Below are 20,617 nucleotides of genomic sequence, written 5' to 3' on the forward strand. Positions count from 1 at the left end.
TGCCTTAGTGACAGAGAAAAGCTTGGAAGTGTGAGTGGAGCCCAGCTGGAGGCAGAGAGCAGCCTGTACTCAGCATTTACTCGAGGTCTGAGCCCTCGTGCTGGCCAGGGAGCAGCTGATGGTGCCAGGAGCTCCAGGAGGCTGCAGGGAGGGTGACTCAGTGTCTGCTGGGGCACAAAACCCAGAACTGCCCCCCAGATAGGTACTGTGGGCCCCTGAGGATGAGGCATGGCCAGGAGCAGAGTGTGGAGTCCTGCCCTCGGCCAGGGTGTGAGCAGGCCCCTCCTTGCCTCGCCACTGCCACCCTGCCCACAGCTCTGGCATCCTTTTGTTCCTCCCTCCAGCCCTGGGGACAATAAAACCCAATTTTAAGGGAACCAGAGGAAGATTCCAGCTTGGCTGGGCTGGGCACGTTGGGACGTGCTGCTGTCTCAGGACAGCAGAGTTACAGTCAGTGTCTGTCACTGACAGGCATGCCAGCCAGCAATTTATTTTCCACATTAATTTGGATTATGAGTTCTTATATGGTTGCAGAGTCCAATTTTCAAAAGGGAAGTTTCCACCCCCTACTCACAGGACGAAAAAATCAGATTGACCTAAAGTTGTTCTTTCCTGAATTTCTTGTGGAATCTTGGCTGGATACAAGTTGTCTCAAATGCAATTACACTGTCATAAATAATTTTCCACCTCTTTTTTCCGTCTCAACCATCCCGCTCCCCTGCGGTCAGTGGAAATTTCCCCCTTTTATTAGGTTAGACTCATTGGCACTGAGAAAAACTGTGCTCATGGCATCATTGTCTGCTGCGAGCCAAATCCTCAGAGATTTCCCTCCCACTAACACAAAAGCTGGGGCCAGGGCTGGATAACGGAGCCTGTAGCCGGGTGCTGCCCTTCCACCAGCCTGGGGTGTCCTTGTCCGAGCGAGGAAACAGCCACAGACCCCAGCACAGCCTCGGGGGGCTCAGGAGCAGCAGCTCCCCGTGGGCTCAAAGCTCACTGTGATAACAGATAAGAGGAATCATGGGCTTGTCTTTACAAACAAACCCGGGGTCTGCTGGTAAATAAAACTAGTGCTGAGAGATAAAAGAACCAATGGGATGGATTCCACTGATTGGTGAATGGGAAAAAGATATCTGCCTTTAAAAACAAACTGTAGGTTTGTTGGTAAATGAAATTGGATATTGAAAAAGGAAGGAGAAGAAAGGAAAGAAAGAAAAGGAAGGGAGGGAGGGAGGGAGGGAGGGAGGGAGGGAGGGAGGGAGGGAGGGAGGGAGGGAGGGAGGGAGGAAGGAAGGAAGGAAGGAAGGAAGGAAGGAAGGAAGGAAGGAAGGAAGGAAGGAAGGAAGGAAGGAAGGAAGGAAGGAAGGAAGGAAGGAAGGAAGGAAGGAAGGAAGGAAGGAAGGAAGGAAGGAAGGAAGGAAGGAAGGAAGGAAGGAAGGAAGGAAGGAAGGAAGGAAGGAAGGAAGGAAGGAAGGAAGGAAGGAAGGAAGGAAGGAAGGAAGGAAGGAAGGAAGGAAGGAAGGAAGGAAGGAAGGAAGGAAGGAAGGAAGGAAGGAAGGAAGGAAGGAAGGAAGGAAGGAAGGAAGGAAGGAAGGAAGGAAGGAAGGAAGGAAGGAAGGAAGGAAGGAAGGAAGGAAGGAAGGAAGGAAGGAAGGGAGGGAGGGAGGGAGGGAGGGAGGGAGGGAGGGAGGGAGGGAGGGAGGGAGGGAGGGAGGGAGGGAGGGAGGGAGGGAGGGAGGGAGGAAGGGAGGAAGGGAGGAAGGGAGGAAGGGAGGAAGGAAGGAAGGGAGGAAGGGAGGAAGGAAGGAAGGAAGGAAGGAAGGAAGGAAGGAAGGAAGGAAGGAAGGAAGGAAGGAACAATGAGGGAGCACCATAAATTCCATAAGAATTAAAAATTAAGAAGGAAGGTTGTACATTGGAGGGGAAACATAGGTATCAGGCACTCTGGGAAGTCTGTACTTCTCAAGTAGCTCAGCCAGTGGGGAAAGAGAGAGGGAAAAATTGGAGAGACCCCAGGGGAATGCCCCATGGCCTCTCCCTTTATTGGAATAAAGTAAAAGGACTCCTCTGTCTCCCTTTTGGACATGGAACCTCTGGTGTTTGTGGATTGATTTTCCTGACACAGGCAAACACTAGAAACACTTCTAGTGTTTCTAGAAACACTTTGCAGCAGCGAGATGTTGGTGAGGGGTTACCACACACTCAGCTCTCCCGGTTTTTGGGTGAATGGCAGCACTTGCTCGTGCCTGCCTGCGCTGAGTCACTGCAAATTGCCCAGCAACGTGAGCAGCAGCTGCCCCATGGCATGTGGACACGGCCTTCTGCTGCCCAGCCCTCGGCTCTGCTCGCTTTTACTGCGCTTTCCATTCAAGCTGCATCCCCAAACCACTTCACAGAGCAGGCTAATTGGAATCATGGGTGCAGAGCCATGTGGGGAGGAAAAGCTCTTTGAGGCCTGCAGAGAGAGGAGGGTCGTGCTCCGCGCCCCGGCTGCTCTGCGGGGCGAGGGACAGATCTCTCCCAGGGCTCTGTCACACCCAGGCCACGTCTGAGCAGATCCCATTAATTCAGCCCCTTTGAGGGCTGGGAAACAATTTTCAAGGGTCATTAAAAGTATTACTGGTCCTCAGTGTTGGTGGGATGAGCAGTGGGAGCACGGAACGGGGTGACTGTGCTGCTCCAGGTTTATCCCTGACCATCTGCCCAGCCCCTCCTTGCTCCAAGCTCTGCCTCTCCTGCCAGATAAAGCGGGCAGGAGCGGGGACCCCAGCCTTCTGTGCCTGCTGGCAGTCTGCAGGGCGCAAGGAGGGTGTCTCAGGCCACAGAGCCCATTTTGCAATGCTGCACTAAGCCTCAAACAGTTGGATGTATCTTCTGCTGCGAGAAGTTTGTTTCTTGACGCTTACTTCAGTGACTTCCCAGAGACGAGGCTGTCTCGCTCCAGCCTGACAGGGCTCTGGTTTCTGTCTGAGTGAGGAGTGCTCATCCTTCTCCTGCTCCTGTGGCTGCGTGTTTTGAATTAAATCGTATCAGAGGCGTTCAGGAAAGTGTGAAGTGATTTTTATTTAGTGGATGAAAAAGTTTTGGGGAAATAGAATTTGATGAAATTGCACTGTCCAATATTAGTAACCGGTTCACAGAAAAGTAGAGAGGAGTGTGCAGCCCCAAGTCGTGTGAATGCTGCCAGGACTGCGAGCCACATTACTCACTAAGTGGAAAGTCCAGGTAAAGCCCAACCCCTGTCTCCACATGTGGTAGTGATTTGGGCAGATCCTCTGTCAGAGCGGCTGACATCATGATGAGAGGTATTTACAGCCAACAAGGAGAGCTCTGCACAGACCTTGCCCCCCCTCCCCCCTTTATTTTGTTTTATTCTGAGCTGTTATTATAAAGTATTATTTATTAAGTGGTGAGAGCATGAGCAGCACAACCCTGCCAAACTTAAAGCACTTTTCATTTAACAGAATGAAAATTATTTTAACATGAGTATCTGAAGGAAAGATCCACAGATTCTGGACAGCTTTATGGAGGCAGGCTATAAATTCTGAGCTCACAGAACTATTTTTCTCACCAATAGGCTTCTCTTTACCTCTGAAAGTTTATTTTCAATAAACACAAGCTGGCTGCTTGGCAGTTTCCAGAGGAGGATGTTCACAGCTATCACTGTATCTAGTCCATGTGATCTGTGGATCATCCCAGTGAGGCACCCAGGGACACGTTTCCATGTGTGCCAGCACTGCTCCTGCATGACGCTGGGGCTTAGCAGGGCTCATCCTGCTGCCATCCCTGAGCCGTCCAGCAGCTGGAGCAGGACAAATCCCTCTCTGGGTCACCCTCTTGGCTCTCATAGCAGAGTCCAAGCCCATGGGAATGGGCCAGACTGGGTGGTGAGAAGAGCCCATGCCCAGCTTGAGCTCAGGAGTGCTGGCTGCACTGGTTTCAGCGAGACAGAAACCTGCTCAAAGAGGGGAGGGAGAGGCACCCACTGCCCCATTCCTGTCCCCTCCCCGTGCTGCTGTGTCCCATCACTCGTGTGTGCTCTGTGATCTGTCAGCAGTGCTGGGCCACTCGCCCCTGCAGGGGAAACAACCACACCATCCCACCCAGACACTCTGCTGACACTGGGGGTTCTGCTTTGCTGCCTCACCTGGCCGTACACAGCCAGAGGGAATTGTGTTTCTTTGTCACATAGCTCAGAACAGTAGTTGCCATCATTTTCTTTTTGTTTGTGATCTCATGTCGGCTCAGAACACTACTGTGCCCTCCCCTCAGACAAGGGCTGTAGGGAAACCACAAGCTTTCTGAAATGTAAAATTGGTAAGCAACAAAATTATGAAACCGCAGGAAATGAAATGAGCAATTCCTGCAGTTCATGTGTTTTCCCCTAAGCTCCTCCATTGCTCTTAGAAAAATGTGCATTAAATGGGGAGTTAGCAAACGCTTCCTGTCCTCCAGTAAGATTCCCAGCTTCCTGAGCACTGAGAAGGATGGAGAGATGAGTCGTAGGGTAACGCTGACTCATTGTGACAAACACCACAAATGAAAGGAAGCACATCAGGACCACTGGGCAGAGGCTGACAAAGCAGCCCCACGATGACAATAGACAGTGACATCTGCTCTGAGGGCAGCCTGGTGGCACAGAGAGCCACAGCTCGCCTTCTGCTCTGCTCCATGTTGATGGGGTGACACTTTGTCTTGTTGTTGGCACCCCAGCAGTGGGACAGCCCCACAGCCCATGGTCTCTGCTCACACTGGCACGCAGGACAGCTCCATACCACGCTCTCTCTGCCTGCTGCCAGCCCCAAGCCTGGCACTGGGCAAGGGACCCTCAGAGGGGTGCTGCTCCTTCCCAGCCTTGTGGGGAGAAAGCTGCTTGTTTTGGGAGCATTTAGCACTGTGAAGTGATAGAATGGGTACAGCATGGCCCACAGCACATCCCCCTGCCCAGAGAGCCTTGTTCCATGCTGTGGAGCCCCAGAGTCCTTCATCCTCCGTATAATCTTCACTGCAAGAGCAATGACAGAGGAAGTGCAAACAAGCTGGTACAGCGCTGGCTGTGGTTGACTTCACTGTCATGTGGTTTGTGTTCCACTGATGACATGTTTATGGGGTGCCAGGCCAGGGCAATGACCCCTGAAGGGAAGTGAGAGGCATCAGTGTTTTCCCCCATTTGCAGAACACACCAGTTGCATGAAGGACCAGAAGCTAGAGGTGGCTGTGCTTTCAAGCCCAGTCTCCACGGTGCACAGAAGCTGATTCCTGCTGCTCCATGATATCAGTGCCCAGAGCAGCTTCAGCCCTTCCATCTCCTCAGCAGGTGCAGCTCTGCTGGCTCCAGAGATGCAGGCCCACACCTCACAAGAGGGCAAACTGGCAGGGGCTGCTGGCTATGCTCATCACACCTCATCCTGTTTTTGGACAGTCAGAGGGTGATGGTGCTCTGCAGATCCCTCTGAACACTTTCTCAAGCAGCCCAGCCAGGGGCTCTGTAGCCTTTGCATGGAGAGTGAAGCAGCAGCTGCCTTTGGCAGCATGGCAGGAGAGCAGCTGCCTGCACATCACGCTGCTGGCTCCAGTGGGGTGTCCTGGTGCCTCCAGTGAGCTATGAGTCTCCAGGATTTCCCCAAGAAATGTCAAGGGACAGTGCAGAAAATGATGCTTTTCAATAACAAGGAAATATTCTATGAATGAAACCAGATCTGTTTATTTTGAGTTCACTGTTGCAAATCATTGCAAAGAGAACCCAGTCCTACAGAATAGGTCCAACATGGATGTGAACCACATGAGGTACAGGTTTGATCCAGCACAGAAACTTTTTGAATTTGCTTTCTTTAAATCTAATTTCTTATTGAAACAATGTGGTTTGCATCAAGGTTTTGATGTTTTGTTTCAAAACCACACATCTAATTTTAAATGTTTAAGACTTATAAATAATACAGTAATTTTGATGCAGCCAAAGAAGATCTCATGCGAGAAACAGATAAATCAGTAAATCAGTACCTCATTTACATGTTTAACATGTGCCACATTTCATTCCCCATCCTCCTTGGATGAGACTCAAAGGGACTTTCCAAAGAATTTGCCCCCACATCCCTGCTTCATCCTGATATAGAAACAAATTCCAGTTCAGAAAAAAACCAGCTTTTATCACAGATGTCAGCAATTAAATTGTCCATTGAAAAAAAAAACCAACATTCACTCACCTTATTTTTCCCTTTCCTTATTTGCTAAGATGAGAAATATTTCCCTCCATAGCTGCAATCCTCTGGGAAGGCTTTCCCCCACATCCATGGGCAGCGTGGGGCACCTCCCTAGAAACTGGGCTCTCCCAAGGGAGGCAGAGCTGCTCCAAGGGGCCAGACTGCAAAGTCCATCACCCTCCCACGAGTCTGCCTGGGTGCCAGCAGCAGTATCACCATGGGGAGTGCCCTGTGAGTGCTGCTGGGCTGTCCCCACCTCCTGCAGGGCCACCTTTGCCCACTCAGATGCTCCCTGGACATCAGGCATGGCACACAAAAAAACCTTCAGGGGGTAAAGAGCAAGCTGAGGTTCCTCAGAGTGTCCTCTGCTTTCTGTGCCTGCCCTCCCTGTCCCTCTGCTCTCTGTGCCTGCACCCAGGTCCCCAGCAAGGCCACCCACGCCAGCACTGCTGCCACAGCAACCTTTGTTATCACCTAGGCTTGCACCTGTCCTCAGTCAGATGATAATCACATCAAATCAGCTCACTTCCTCCTGCTTCCCCTCACCGGAGAGCTTCTGCCTCCTGCAGAAGGATTAATTCCAGTAATTAATTCAGCCACTCTAGCCATGAACAGAAAATGCCCCAATTACTGTCTCTGCTCCTGTGGTGTCACAGTGAAATCTCATTAGCACTTGTGCACAGCCAGAGCTGCACTAACTGGGGTGTCAGATGTGTTAATGGAAAACACTTTACTTTATCCTTTGGCTGTTTCCACCAAATCAGTGTGGAATTTGATCTGGAAGAGTCTGCATGGCCAGGCTTTGGGGCCATGAAGCGTTAAAGGGAACAGAGCTGGGTCAGTGCCCTGACCTGGGCTCACCCAGCACCCCTGTCTGCCCCAGCACCTCTGTGCTTCTCACCTGCGCTGTTGGATTTGTTCAAGGTGCAAGGACCCAAATCTTGAGCCATTTTATTGTGGTTCTCAGCACACTGCATGCTGAAAGGGCTGGCTGCTGGGAGAAGGTGTGCCAGGAGCTCCAGGGGCCATGGGACAGGGCTTGGTGCAGTGCCAGTGGCTGTCCTCGGGGTACCACGGAGGTGGAGAGCCCATGCAGTCTCCTCCTGCCCATCCTGCTTCTGGGCATGCCTGCACCAGGCCTCCTGGAAAGGTTAAAAACATTCTTGATCTGACCCCAGTGCAGGTCTGAATTAGCAATAAATGAAAAAGGAGACAAGACAAAACTATAATTTGACTTTTATTAAAGTTTCAGGAGGGATACAGGCAAGTAATTCCTTTTTATTGATAAATATACCATTAAACCATGCATTCCCCCATCCCTTTCCAGTTTTGGCTGTAAGATGTGTGGCACTGATGGGCAGAGGAATGTACTGTCCCTCTGGGAGCAGGGACATTTTGGGCCAGGGTACCCCACACCTGCCAGGAGCTGCTGACCCATGGGTATGGCGTGGGGAGAGCGGGGAATCACGTCAGCACAATGCCCCTTGGCACCGGTTCCACAGGGATGCTGCAGCCCTGACCAAAATGATACTGTTTGTTTGGTTTGGCAGGGAAAAGCGCTTCTCTTCCGCTGTTTATTGACACATGAATCAGAGCTGGCACGGCAGCGAGGCCTCGGCAGTTGTGTACAAGCACGAGAGCGTGTGTCAGGCGGCGCAGTGAAAGCTGCAGTAATGAGCCCATTAATCATGTCACTCCCAGGCAGGGAAAGTCCCCGGTGCGTGGGACACTCTGCTGGGCCAGGGGAGCCCGTCACTGCAGATGGGAGCTCATCCCCATCACTGCCCTGCCACAGCTTGTCCCAACAGGCACCCCACCCTGGCTGAGAGCCCGCGGTGTGCGGGTGCCTGGCTCGCTGTGCCGCACACTCCAGCGCTCCTCTGACCTTCCCTGAGGATGCCCCTGACCTGCCAGGTGGGGCTGGCAGCATCCTGCTGTTCCTCCTGCCCTCCATGCCCAGCTTCATCTCACCCAACTCACTTGGGTTCCTGTGCTCCACCAGCACATCTCTGCCCAGGCCGGGGACCCTTTCTGCTTCCCCAGCACACGTGATCCTCGCCTCTGCCTCCAGCCCTGGTCTGCCTGTTCAGAGCTAGCAGGACAGCTAGTAAAAAACCCAGAAATTCTTATTCAGGATTAATAGACACTTCTAGTCATTATTTTTCACCACTTGAGAGGATTTATTTTGTTTGATCCTGGGATATAAAATCTTCCCCTTCAGGGAAATTTCCACTGAAAGTACTAACCTAAATAAGAAGTTTTCTTGTAAAATCTCAGAAGGAACTTTCTTTTGAAAAGGATGACACTTCAGAGAGAGTTTGCAATGAGTTTTACTTTGAGTGCAACACAGCTTGACCTTAATTATGGGCCTGTCCCTGCTGCTTCATTAAACAGATAAATAACAATAAGAAGCAGATTTGCTTAATGTCACTGCAGAGTTTGTGGGCCAAGTTGAGAACGTTAAGTGCTCTACCAGTGTTTGTGCTGACACTTCAAGCAGGATAAATAACGACAGACATGACATGTGGGGGACATGGTGCTGGTGGAGCATCCTTCCTTCCTTCCTCCATGAGGTCTCCAGGAGCTGGTGCTGGTGGCTGTGCCTCCAGAAGTGGATACAGGCTTTGCTGCATTTCTTCAAGCTGGTCTGTAACCCAAACCAGGCCACATGCAGCACAGGAAAGCCGAGCTCCTTGTGACACAGGGAAATCTCCTTTTGTGTCTGCCCTGTGCCAGCCGCAAGACTGACCTCTCCTCTGGGCTGCAGCTGCTCTGGTATCAATAAACTACTGGAGGAGGTTGGTGAAATCAGGAAAACACCAGATTGTGAGCACTGCGCTGGGTCACCCATCAGCAGCCTCTTGGCAAGCGGAGCAGCCAGCGCAGCGTGTATTTCATTTGTGAAAGCACAGCCTCGGCACGGCTGCTCGTAATTTGGTCGGGGTGAATGAAGTGAGGTCCTGCTCTGCTCAGCTGCAGCCACACGAGGAGAGCACGGTGCTCTGCTGGGCTCGGGGCTCAGCCTGGCCTCCCGCAGCCCCGGCCCATCCTGGCTGCACCTGCTGAGGCTCCTGGTGCGCTTCTCCCTCCCTGGCTGCAGCCTGGGGAGGGAGGATTGGGCAGAGGGAGAATGAGGGGGTGGCATCTGTGACTCTGCATTGGCCCAGCACCTGCCCTCCCATACCCAGAGCCAGCTCCAAGAGACAAATGCTTGTGTTGTAGATATTCTGATTAGAACAATGAAGCTCATTAATGGAAACCAGAAATTCAGAGAGAGGAGGGGGAGGATAAAACCACCCCTTACTCCAGGTCTCCTGGGATTCTGAGGAGCTGGCTATAATAACCTGCTCCGGCTGGGCACTCCAGCCCCAAGTGCCAGGTGTGACATGCCATGCTGGGGGAGGTTTGAACACAGACCATGCACAGCACTGAGTGTTTGGTTTTACTGTAGCATGCGCTTCCATGAGGTCTGTGCTCTTAGGGAGTGCAGAATAAAGCAGAGATGCAGCCAAGAGCATAAAGTGAAGGAGATGTGAGACAGGGAAAACCACCCGTTCCTGATCTCATTCTCTTGGACTCAGTGCAAAAGCTCTCCAATCTTAGCATGTGAATTAACTGATAAATTAAACATGAATTTTAAGTTGATGACATCCATTTAAATAAACAACAACATTGGTATCTTGCTTGCAATCAGCTCCTGATCAATTATCCGCGTTTTCACCAATGTGCTGTTGCATAGTGTCTGCAGTTCCTTCCTGCACTGCAGCATTCCTGAATCAAAGAAACCTTTCACACGAACATCATGGGCTAAAAACAATGGAACTGAACACCACTTCTTCAACTTAAATTGCTAACAGACGACAAAATTAAATAGATTTTTTTTTCCATCAGAGAACTCTCTGCAGCAGAGTCAATCATGAGGGACCCAGTAACATCTCTGGATGTTACTGTGGGTAACATTCCAGTGCTCAGGAAATGAGTCTTACCATGAAGCTCCTGTTCAGGTACTGGGGAGCTGCAGCAAACAAACCCCAGAGCTGCTGTGTGCCCAGTGCCCTGACAGCTGGGCCAGATGGATGGATGGACAGAGGCCATGGGAAGGTGGCAGGCTGAGGTGAAGTGTGGAACAGGCTGGGAGGGGACATCACTAGAAGTCCCAGGGGACCATTCAGAATCCACAGCAGGGCCCAGCACCTGGGTGTGGCTGCATCCTGAGGACTGGGGGCTTTTCTGTTAATCTTTGGTCCTAAATCCCAAAATCAAAAAGAAGTTGAGTTCAAATTTATCTTTCCCCTCTGAATTACTTTCTTGGCAAAAGTATGAGCTGTGTGACAGCTGCTACTTCAGACACTAAAAATGCTCATTCATCACAGAAAATAAAATCCCTCACTGCTGTTCAGCCGAGAGCCCATGTAATCACCATGTAACTGAATTAGAAATGGGTGACTTTGCTCAGCTTCAGTTTCACACGATCCAGACAAGACCTGCTCAGTTGACTCCTCTGGGAACTGCACTTTATTACAGCTTCAAAAATTCAATAATGTTCAGAAAAAAAGCCAACTTTTATGACCTCAGCCAGTGCCCACCATGCCTTGTGCCATGTAACGTTTATATTCTGAATTTCCAACATCAGCACGAGGCTCTTTGAACTCAGGGTTTTCTCACTGCTGGGGTTGGCTTTTGCTGCTGAATTGGAGGTACAGTGTCCAGGATCTGGGGTACAACTTCCAGGACAGAGGGTGCATCATCCAGCACCTGGTGTGCAGTGCCTAGGAACTGTAAGAGTGGAGCCCAAAGACTGGGGGTACAATGCCCGGGATGCAGGGGGGCTCTGGCAGGATCTGGGGTGCAGCAGCAGCAATGGGGGGCTGCAGTGCCAGGGATGCAGGGGGGCTCTGGCAGGATCTGGGGTGCAGCAGCAGCAATGGGGGGCTGCAGTGCCAGGGATGCAGGGGGGCTCTGGCAGGATCTGGGGTGCAGCAGCAGCAATGGGGGGCTGCAGTGCCAGGGATGCAGGGGGGCTCTGGCAGGATCTGGGGTGCAGCAGCAGCAATGGGGGGCTGCAGTGCCAGGGATGCAGGGGGGCTCTGGCAGGATCTGGGGTGCAGCAGCAGCAATGGGGGGCTGCAGTGCCAGGGATGCAGGGGGGCTCTGGCAGGATCTGGGGTGCAGCAGCAGCAATGGGGGGCTGCAGTGCCAGGGATGCAGGGTCTGAAGTGATTGACAGCAGCTGTGGAGGCTCCGGCTCCGCGTGTCCGTGGTGGCTCCGTGCCCCGCAGGGAGCTTTGCGCAAGGCGAGCTGCTGTCAGGATTTGCACATAAGTCACAGGGTTTAACTGAAATCCAATTTGCCGGAGAGAAGTGTTGGTTTAGATTATGGAAGAACAATTCACTTGTGGGTGTGCTGGGAGGGGAGTGGGGAGGGCAGGGGACTGGGGGGGCCCTTCCCTTCCCTGCCATTGCCAGGTTTGGTGGAGACTCGCTGAGCCTGAATGAAAACAAATGTAAAACTGATAGGTACATTTGTAATCCATTACCAGGCTGACTTTATGAAACTCTAAACTTGCTGGCAAGTGGAGGAAGGTGGCGGCTTCCAAAATGTTTTTTTCTTAAATGAGAAAGTTGCTTCAGGTTGTGCTGGTTCTCCTGTGGGCACCTGGCCGAGGCCAAGCCCCCACACCTGGGCCCTGGCTGCACCTCACTCTAATCACCTGAGGCAGCTCTTCCAAGCCTCTGGTGCACGTGTGGGTGTCACGTCCTTGTCCCCCAGCCCCTGATCCCCACCATAAGGAAAAGCTGATCCATTGCCATGGGTGGGAATTAGCCAACAGGCCCCAGGGAAGTTTTAGGAAGGCAAGCTGGAGGCCGTGGATCCCTGGCCGTGCTTCCTTTGTGGGAGAGGCACCATGGCCTTGTGGCGTGGCAGAAGCATCAGTATCCCATTACAGACATCTGTGATAGCCCGAGCACCCCCAGGCCTCACCACACCACTGGGGAATGGAGACATCAAAGGTGTCTCCTTTATTAATGAGTCATGTTCTGGTGACTCATTCTGCTCAAAGCACTTGTAGGCGATGCTGCAGCCATTCCCAAATGTATTTGTACAGAGCCAGTGCCCAGCTGTTACATAACACAGCTCCCCACTCTCCCAGGGACAGGGATGGTGGCACTGCAAAGGCACCAGAGCCCAGTGCTCTCTCCAGGGCAGGGGTCCCTGGTGAGGTGTTGGCAGGGGCTCAGTGTGTGCCAGTGTGTGTCCAATAAAAACCCCAGAGTATCATTTCCACCTTTTCCCATGAGAGTGATGACGTGACCATGGCGGCTGGGGCTCAGGGATTGAAGGCTCTGGCAGCTCCATCCAGACCAGGGGGGATGCACTGTGAGTCCCTGAGCACAGCCAAAGAAACCCAGCTGTGGGTCCTGCTCTGTTTCTGTATTTACAGCTCTCAGTGACGATTCTGAGGTCCCTTACACCTGTCATTTCCTTGGTGGGAGTCACAAGGGCTGCAGGAGTGAGTTTTCCCTGGAGCACCAGGCCTCCTGCAAGGTCACATCTCCCTGCACTTGGGAGCACCAGCACAGGGTCTCATATCAGAGTCCCATATACAGAGGAAGTTATGGGCCCAGGTGGGAGCTTTTGTGGATGTGCTCCCACTTGAAAATCTGACCCTCAAATACTGTGCAACCCACATTCATTGTGAGAGAAGAAATACTGGCTTTCATTTCTTAAAGGAAAAGAAATGTGATTTGAGAATAAATCAATAGAACACAACTTTGCTCAGTGGAATAAACCAAGTGGAGACACAGAAAAATAAACTCTTTCTGATGACTCCTGCTGAAAGATTCTCATCTCTGTAGGTCATAGGATCAGCTCTGGAATGGCAGCACTTGAACCCTGGCAGGCAGCCCACAAGCTCTGACAGATGTTCCTGGCACTGAGGCACGAGGATGCTTTGCTGATTGCTCCTGGGCTGGATGAGGCTGGCTCTGGGCAGCCCCAGAGCATCCTGTGCCATGCTGGGCTCAGCCTGAGCCTCCTCCTGCATCCCACCCTGGCGTGGAGCTGCTGGGCTTGGCAGCACTGGTGGCTCAGGGGGAGAGGCAGGTGTCAGGGGCAATGGTTGAAGAGTTGGGGTCCCACCAGCAGTCTCTGGAGATGCTGAAACATCAGGAAAGGCTCCAGATGCACCAAGGATGCATCTGCCTGTGTCTGTCCTGTTTGTAGATGTGGGTCCCAATGTCCTGGGAGACAGCAGCTGCCCACCCCTGTGCAGCACCTGGTTCCTGCCCATGCAGCCAGGGCAGAGCTTGGCTGCCCTTTGGGGCCCCACACCCTGTGGGGTGGCCCTGTTTCTCCATCCTCCTGCACTTACGGGATATGACAGTATGAGACTATGGAAGAGCCATTTGAGAGGGCTAGCAAGACAGAGCTCTGCTGCCAGCTCAGAAGGTGATACCTGGAGTCCCAGCAAAGTCACTAAAATGGGGAGAAATTCTCATTTAATTTGGTTCATTTGTTATAATGATTCTTCACCACGATCCATATTAAACACTTCAGTGATTTTTGCCTCTAAAACCCTCTTGCAGGGATCGTGATGAAAGGTATATTTATTGTACTTCGGCTTGGAAAGTTGTTTCAGATGTTTCCAATTCATCAACCAGTTCAGACATCTGTTCCTGGTTGGGGCAGAAAAGCTTAACTCTCACACACACACAAAAACTGCTCATTTTGGAGGGTTTTATGATGAGCTTTCTAATCCTGACAAGTTGTCAAATAGTGCTAATAGCCACATCAGCCACGAGCCCATCACCCCCAGCCCCAGGAGGGTGCAGGATCCTGCAGTGACCTCTGGGCTTGGAGGGCTCAGTGATGTCCCCAGCCCAGGGCTGCCCCTGCTCAGACCCCCTAATTCTGCCCTGGTCCCAGCAGGATGTGGCCAGGGCTGCACAGCCGGACTGACCGGCTCTGCTCGGGATTGCAAAATCTGCCTCTAAGCTGGAACAAAACTATAATATTTAGAAATACTCTGGTACAGCAAATCAAACCTCAAAGAAGGTTTGGGGGAGGGGGTTGAGATGTTTCAGTGAGTCAAAAATCAATGACTTTGTGTGGTTACAACTTGTCGATAAACACAATGCATTTCTGTACCAAAAAAAGGCAGCAAGGTCATTCCAAACAAAAAAAAAATCAAAGTGATTCATTCAGAAAATGTCGAAACAGGATGTTTTGATACTGTCAGAGCCTATTTCCAGATTTCTTTCGAAAGATATTTTGCTTCAATGGACCAGGTTGCAGGAAGTGCTGGGATTTTGGAAGAAGAACCACATGCTCTGACAGGACAGGGCAGACACATCACCCTCCCAATCACTGCTCCAAAATTTCCTTCCAGCCCACACTAATCCCGGCTGCTTGGCTGGAATGGCCATGAGTGCCACGCTGCTGGCCCTGTGGCTGAGCCCTGAGACCAAGGTGATGGCACAAAAATGAACCCCTCGAGTCTGAATGAGATGGACACGGCTGGGTACACATGCATACACGTGTGTTCATGGGTGCAGCCACAGGGGCATGGATACACACAGAAATACAGAGATACAGATACACACAGAGATACACAGAGATACACAGAGATGCACAGATACACACAGATACACACAGATACACACAGATACACACAGAGATACACACGGATACACAGAGATACACAGATACACAGAGATACACAGAGATACACAGAGATACACACAGATACACACAGATACACACAGAGATACACAGAGATACACACACATATACACAGATATACACAGATACACACAGAGATACACAGAGATACAAAGAGATACACAGAGATACACAGATTACACACACATATACACAGATACACACAGAGATACACAGATACACACAGATACACACAGAGATACACATATACACACAGAGATACACAGATATACACACACATATACACAGATACACACAGAGATACACACAGATACACACAGAGATACGCAGAGATACACACAGAGATACGCAGAGATACACACAGAGATACACATATACACACAGAGATACACAGATACACACAGAGATACACAGATACACACAGAGATACACAGATACACACAGATACACACAGATACACACAGAGATACGCAGAGATACACACAGATACACAGATACACAGATATACACAGATACACACAGAGATACACAGAGATACACAGATACACACAGAGATACACACACATATACACAGATATACACAGAGATACACAGATACACACAGATATACACAGAGATACACAGATACACACAGAAATACAGATATACACAGATACACACACATATACACAGATACACACACATATACACAGATACACACAGGTACACACAGATATACACAGAGATACACAGATACACACAGAAATACAGATATACACAGATACACACACATATACACAGATACACACACATATACACAGATATACACAGAGATACACAGATATACACACAGATACATGCAGATACACATGGATACACATAGATATTACACAGATACATACAGATCTACACAGATATATACAGATACACACAGATATATACAGATACACACAGATCTACACAGATCTACACAGATATCCACTGTTAGATACACACAGATACACACAGTTATACACAGATACAGTTATACGCAGATATCCACAGATATCCACAGATACACACAGTTATACACAAAGATACACACAGATACACAAAGATACACACAGATACACACAGATATATACAGATACACACAGATCTACACAGTTAGATACACACAGATATCCACAGATGTCCACAGATACAGAGAGATATTACACAGATACACACACACAGATACACTCAGATACACACAGACACATGTACTCACATATGCACACACACACACACACACACAGTTTCTCCAGCCACGACAAGGGGTTTGCTGGTGGATGTGACTTTCCAGTGCAGCAACAGGGAGTGAGGAGTGGGATGCCACACGCTGCCCCCACAAGGCAGGCAGGGGAGGCTGGGCACACTCTGGGTACCCTTCTGGCTGCACTGGCAGCTCTGGAAACCAGGGGCTTCCAGCGTCACGATGCTTTCCCAGGAGAGTGAGGTTCTGGGAATGTCAGCTCCTTAATTAACCCTGAGCCTTGTCACCTTCCTGGGGTGTGAACCCCTGGACGCACTCTGCATCTGCCGCAAAGGGACATTGAGAAAAGTTAATGAACTACGTTCTTCAGATTCACAGAGAATTTCCCCTGTTTCCTTGTGCCAAGCAACCTGAGAGATTCCCACAGCCTAATCTTTGGAGGGAGACAGACTGTCTCGTGACTCGGCGAGTGCCACAGATCCCGGGCGGGTGAATCTGCCCTCTGGTGCCATGCAGAGATTCTTTAACTAAAGCTGATGTTGCCATGGTGGGGTCCAGGGAGCTCCTGACAGATCCAGGCTGGGGAACAACAGCTGACACACAATCTCATTAGCACCTGCAGCTCCAGCTGGTTATTGGATTGGGCTGCTTTGAATTTTCATTGCATGACCTCCTGGTTCTCAGGCGGCACGAGGAGCAGGTTTGGGGCACATTGAGATCAGCTCTGCTCTTCCTGGCATCAGCACCTCCCAGCACGATGGAACCCTCTCTGGAGGTGTGGAGAAGGAGCAGCTTCTGCTCGGGCCTTGGGAATAAGGCAAGTTCTGGGGAGCTTGTGCTAGCCATGGACATCACAGCAGCTCTGCGGGTGGAGGAAGGAGCAGATTCTGACCTCAGCCCAGTGGAGAGCTGCTGACAGACAGCAGAGCATCTTGCACTCACCTCTGTAATGGGAGAGGACAGTTTTCTCACGGCTCCTAGCGCTGCTACCCACAACCCCAGGCAGTGGGTGCCCTCAGGGTGACCATCCTACCTGGGGGGTTGGAGCAGGTCACACTGGTGCACAGGCACAGAGGGGCTGCAGGCCAGTGCATGCTGTAAACAAAGTGACAGAATGCATCCTTCCCTTCCCTTCCCTTCCCTTCCCTTCCCTTCCCTTCCCTTCCCTTCCCTTCCCTTCCCTTCCCTTCCCTTCCCTTCCCTTCCCTTCCCTTCCCTTCCCTTCCCTTCCCTTCCCTTCCCTTCCCTTCCCTTCCCTTCCCTTCCCTTCCCTTCCCTTCCCTTCCCTTCCCTTCCCTTCCCTTCCCTTCCCTCCTGTCCCATCCCATCTCATCCCAGGATGGTCATGCTGGGGTTTTCCCTGTCCACCAGCCCATCTGCTGAAGCACTGATGAGATCTCCAGGTCTGTTCCTTCACCAAACTCCTGGCAGACAGAATTCACCTTTTTGCAGTAATTCCCATCTTTTCCAGCTTTAGTTCTGCACTGAATGAAAATCAGAATGACCCAACCTCAAAGCCAAGACAAGACACCAGGAGCATTGGGGCACCAGCCTGGAGGAGCAGAACTTCAGGACTCACTGAAGGACAGAGATTTGCCGTTCCTGCACCCCACCCTGCCGTGTCCTCCCACTCCCAGGCTCTCCATGGCCAGGGCAATTTCCAAATGGGGTGTGCTGGAGCCTTGGAGGCACCCTGGGCCTGGAGGAGCTGGGCAGCACTTGCTGTGGCTGCTCTTGTGCTTCCAATTAGCTCACATCTGCTCCAGCTCTCCTCGCACCCACCCCACCTCGAGCGCCTGCAAGTGATTTCATGCAGCAATAACAGAAATCACGAAACCTGAAATGAATCTAAACAAAAGGAATCATTCAAATCACCCTTAACCCATTGAAGGCCAAGCCCTGTGTGCAAGCAAAGGTTACAATGTTCTCCATGACCCAGAACCAGCTTCTTGGCCCAAGGCTTGGTAAGCCACAGGAGCCCCTGTCAGCACAGCTGGCCCAGGCAGCACGGTGGGTTATTCATGCTGGGCCTGTCTGACAGCTGTGTGGGGCAGCCCCCCATAGAATCCAGCCTCTGCTGAGCAAACTGGGGGTCCTGGAGTGCAACTTGATTGCAGGTTCTAGAGTTTTCCATCTGCAAGGAACAGATAGATCTGCACTGGGAAAGTTGCTGGGGTGTCCTGTTCTGCACTTCCATCCATGTTTTGTGATGTCAAATTTAATGCCTCCTTAGCTTATATTTGCTGTTCCAAGCTCCACCTTTTAGGCCAGGCTCCTCCTGGGATGGTGAGATGATTTCCACACTGGATTCTTTGGTCCCCAGAGGATCATCTGGACGCACACAACTGCTGTGATTGAGCAGCAGAGAGCAGCAGCCATGACCTCAGCCCATTAATGGAGCTATCCTACTCCACAGCCACTCTGGGGTTCCTGCCCTGGAAGCTCCAGATGTCCACAGCAGTTTTATTACTCTACTCCAGAATTCTCAAAGGCCCAAATACATAAATAATAAAGTGTCTTTTTTTATTTTCCTTTCCTTTTTTTTTTTTTTTTTTTTTTTAAAATTATTTCAGGAACCCACCAGCTTCTTTCAATATAGCCCAATTCCGAGGCATTTCTGTGGGTTGTTGCAAATGACCTCCAAGCAGGAGGTTAATGCTGGTGGTTGTGGTTAGCAGTCACCCACGAGCTGGAGGCTCCTGACACTGCTAACAAGGCACATGTGTGGGAACGGAGGATGCAGCGTGTGGCAGCACCAGGGTTTCCTGTCTTTGGGCTTGGCTGAAGCTCTCTGGCAGCACCAGATGCCAGGGCTCAGGTTTCCCTGACCTGCTGCAGGAGGCTCAGGGCATATGGCACACCAGCCCGGTGCCACACCAGCCCAGTGCCCACTCAAGGACTAGGGCTACCAGTGCTGGCATGGAGGAGCCTCCTGCAGCCAAGAACCTCTGAAGGGGAAGCACATGGGTGGGCAATACCTTTCTCCCTCTGCTCCACCACCAGTGGGTCAGCACACATCCTCTCCTCTTCTGATGATCTTCACTAAGGGTCAGAGGGCTCAGATTTGGGCTAAAGATCCACCTTCACCTAAGGCTGCTTGTGGTCTAATATTGGTTATTTCATAACAGAACCCCATGTCCAGGCACCTGTCTCTCCCAACCCTGCCCTTGCAGCTGACACCTCGGCAGCTTTTCTGTTCCAGCAGCAGAGAGGTGCTCTGCACACAGCAGCCCACGCTCTCCTCATTGCTCTGCTCATTCCCAGGCTCCCAAATCCCCAAATAAACTCAACCTCAACCTGCGTGGCTGACTGGGGATGCAACTGCAGAGCAGAGAACCAGGCATGGATTCCTCACTGCTGGCATGGAGACCACAACCAGCAGGGCTCATATTTCTCTATCCCCTGCATGAATATGGGTGCCATAATACCATTTGGGGGGTAAAAAGGAGCATCAGAGGTGATTTATGCAATAAATTAATGCCCACCTTTCCAGAGAGGTGTCAGATGAGGGAAAGTTGGAGAAGGATGAAGGGCAGGAAGAAGGTGAGTTTCCCCACAGAAAGGTGGCTTGTCACCACAGATCTGCATATTTGTGAGGCCCATTCTCATCTCTTTCAGTCAGACCAATCACTCCAAGCCCAGAATTTTCAGGAATTCTACTTACAAGCTGGGCATAGATTTGACAAACTGCCATTTTTGCAGCAGCAGTGTCATTTTGCTATCACACTGTAACAGCTACTTTTGCAGAGGGGAATCTACACTCCTCTTCCTCTACAGTCACCATAAATGTGTTTTTCACTTTCTTACCATGCTTAAAAATAGCATTAAGTTTTTGCTGATCACATGATTAAAAAAAAAAAAAAAGACAAACTGAATGATGCAGGGAGTAAAACCATGTGGCACAGTAAAAACAAATTAGGCTCACATATGTTTTGTGTAACCCTCAAGACTTGTCTGTATTAGATATCGGTAATGAAAAGAATATTAAACTCTAAAAGCACAGAATGCCATATGCTGAGGAATTCAAAGAGGAACAATGCATTTGCACAGGATGCTCCTGAATGGAAAATGCCCACAAATGAGCTTTTTTTTTTTCCTTAGCTGTGGAAAAAACCAAAACCCTATCACTCTGCTATTTTTCCATAGCTTTTTAGCAAGCTTTTAGGCACTGCCGTCACGTCACCGAAGGTCTTTGTGCAGCCATGCCGTGATGCAGGGACACGGGTTGGGAATGGCCACGGGCACAGCAGCAGGAGCAGTGTGGACCAGGGGCACTGTCAGGGCTCTCCTCTGACCCCCAGCTCAGGGATGGCCACCGGGAACCGGCCTTGGGTTTGCCCTGCAACCCTGGGAGAGGCATGGCCAGCGGTCCAGTGTGTCCCCATTGCCATCGCTGTGGCCATCCCCATGTGTGCATCCCCATCCCACCCCAGTGCGCGGCCCTGGGCACGGCCCCGGCCAGGAGCTCGTGTTTCTCCCTCCTGTTTACGAGCTGTGAGTGGGGATCCTCGCCGTGACTCA

Source organism: Cyanistes caeruleus, chromosome 26, assembly GCF_971803275.1.
Source record: "Cyanistes caeruleus chromosome 26, bCyaCae1.hap1.1, whole genome shotgun sequence".
Taxonomy (NCBI): domain Eukaryota; kingdom Metazoa; phylum Chordata; class Aves; order Passeriformes; family Paridae; genus Cyanistes; species Cyanistes caeruleus.